Genomic DNA, 2772 nt, shown 5'->3' on the forward strand with positions numbered 1-2772 from the left:
ACACAGACTATGTTTTTACTGAAAGAATAGTTGTGTTTTTACCTGGCAATATCGGGTAGATTTTATGTCAGTGGAGTTCACTGCTGTCAGCCTTAACACCCCAACCTGGGGCTGTGGGACATTCCTGGTAGGAGAGGGACACACTCCCATGACTCATAAGACAAAGGAGTTGATAGAGCAAGAGGACTCACCCCAAAGAATGGCGAGCTTTAAAAGGCACAAGAGGGCAACTCACTGGTAGATTTGAGAGACCACGGTGAGGCAAATGATTCAAACAGCCTGACAGGCCACGATGTGGGAATCAGCAAAAGTATTAAAGAAAAACAATGTTTTGTTGGCTCTAGACAAGGTTTTTGTAACCTTGATCTCCCTGGGGCATTCTCGGATGGTAAATAAGGGCTGAGGGCTGACGGAAGCTTTTCTCCCAAGAAGCATCTTTGGGGTCTCTCTCCTGTGTGGATCCTCCGACGTGCAGGAAGGGCTGAGCGCTGAGCGACACTTCCTCTGCACTAGCAGCATTGATAGGGGCACACACCTGCATGGATTCTCCGATGTGCAATAAGCCAAGTGAAGGTTTTCCCACACTCACAGCAGTCATAGGATCACGCCCCTGTGTGGATTCTCTGATGTCGGATAATAAGGGATGAACTCGGACTGAAGCTTTTCCCGCACTCGCAGCATTCATAAGGTCGCTCTCCCATGTGGATTCTCTGTGTAATAAGGTGTGAGCAGCAAGTGAAGGTTTGCCAGCATTCATAGGGTCTCTCTCCTGTGTGGACTCCCTCATGGCTAATAAGGGTTGAGCTCCGAGTGAAGCATTTCCCGCACTCATAAGGGGGCGCTCTCCCGCATGCGTGCTTTGATGTGTAACAAGAGCAGAGATTCGAGCGAAGCTTTTCCTGCACTCGTGGCATTCGTAGGGTCTCTCTCCCGTATGGATTCTCTGATGTGTGATAAGGGATGAGCTTTGAGTGAAGCTTTTCCCACACTCGCAGCATTCATAGGGACGCTCTCCCGTGTGGGTTCTCTTATGTCTAATAAGGACTGAGAGCTGAGAGAAGGTTTTCCCGCACTCGTGGCATTCATAGGGGCGCTCTCCCGTGTGGATTCTCCGATGTGTAATCAGGTGTGAGCGCCGAGCGAACGTTTTCCTGCACTCCCAGCATTCATAGGGTCTCTCCCCGCTGTGGCTTCTCTTATGGTCAAAAAGGCCTGAGCGGCTACTGAAGTTTTTCCCGCACTCACTGCATTCATAGGGTCTCTCTCCCGTGTGGATCCTCTGATGTGCAATAAGGGACGAACTCCGAGTGAAGGTTTTCCCGCACTCACAGCATTCAGAGGGTCTCTCTCCTGTGTGGAGCCTCTGAGGTGCAATGAGCCGTGAGCTCAGCGGGAAGGTTTTCCCGCACTCATAGGATCTCTTCGCTGTGTGAATTCTTTGGTGTTCTCTAAGGTGTGAGCGGCTACTGAAACGTTTCCCACACTCAGTGCATATGTTGTTTCTCTCTCCTGTAGGGTTTCTCTTCTGGGCTGTGGTTTCCTTCTGGTCCTTGGGAGTTTCCCAGTAATCAATGGATATACTCATGTTCTCTCCTGTCTGGTTTCCCTGCTCTCTCTCTGGCCTGTGCTCACTCTCACAGGCTGTTCCCTGCTCATGACTCATGGACACATCCCCTTTGGAGCTTTGCGATAACCCCACGTATGGTCCCACTTGCTCAGCATCTTCCTGCTGAGGTTTCTGCTCCTCGTTCTCATTCAACATCCCATTACCTGCTGAGAAAGAGAGAGAAACCTCAGAAACAGGGATGGAAAAGGCGAGGGCAAACCAAAATAAGTGCTAGAGAGACAGAAAAAAAATCAGGATCCGAATCCCACCAAACTCTTTCCCACACATGGAAAATCTACTTCTACAGCCCATGGGAGGGGAGGTCAAGACAGGAGCTACTGCCAGGGGTCAATCAGGATGGGTAGGAAGCCATGAGCGATATTTGCCATGAAGCTATGACAGCTGCTTGGAGCAGTCCTGAACTCAGAGAGCTCATAAGCTCCTTGTAGGGAATCCCAGCTGTTTCCTTGAGGCACTCCCAGCTTTTGAACTGGTTTCATGATTCCTCACCTGTGTGGGCATCCCTCCAAATCTCTCTTTCCTCTGAGCCCTGGACATCTGGGACCCCTGGCTTTACCTCTCCTTCCAGCTGGGAGATCACATCAGATTTGGGAACTGGAAACTCTGCTTAGAGAAAAGAAAACAAGTGAGATCAGGGGAATTCATGGGACATTCGTCACAATAAAACGTTCTATTCTTTTAACTCCAGACCATTTTAAAGCAGTAATATGCTGGGGCCACCTCCCAGGTGCTCAGATGTGTAGGACACTCTGCTTAATGAGGGGTTTAACTATCCCCATTTCTGCTGTGAACACACACAGCCAGACAATCAGGCTGGAAAGCTGTGTGTCTGGGGTGGTTTAGACACAATAAATCCTGCATCTTGGTGGGGGGGCGGGAGGGGTAGATGAGATGACCCTTGTGGTCCCTTCTAGCCCTGTGGTTCTAGGGTTCCCCTTCTCACCTCTCCAACACCCTCCTTTCCACTACTTGGTGCCTCCCCATTATTATTATTTCTATAATTATTATTATTATTACTATTGTGCCTAGCAACCCCAGCCAGGGACCAGGACCCCAATGTGTGGGACATTCTACAGACACAGAACAAAGAGACAGTCCCTGCCCCCAAGGCACCAACAGTCTAAGAATCAGACAAGAGACGTATG

The 2772-nt window shown here is 49.7% G+C and overlaps 1 pseudogene; it reads right to left on the minus strand.

The window, feature by feature from the left end:
* Window positions 1–509: 509 nt before the first annotated feature.
* On the minus strand, window positions 510–1762 carry LOC135889465 (zinc finger protein 436-like; annotated as a pseudogene).
* Window positions 1763–2772: the final 1010 nt, after the last annotated feature.

This window comes from Emys orbicularis, chromosome 15 (genome assembly GCF_028017835.1).
Source record: "Emys orbicularis isolate rEmyOrb1 chromosome 15, rEmyOrb1.hap1, whole genome shotgun sequence".
NCBI classification, from domain to species: Eukaryota; Metazoa; Chordata; order Testudines; family Emydidae; genus Emys; species Emys orbicularis.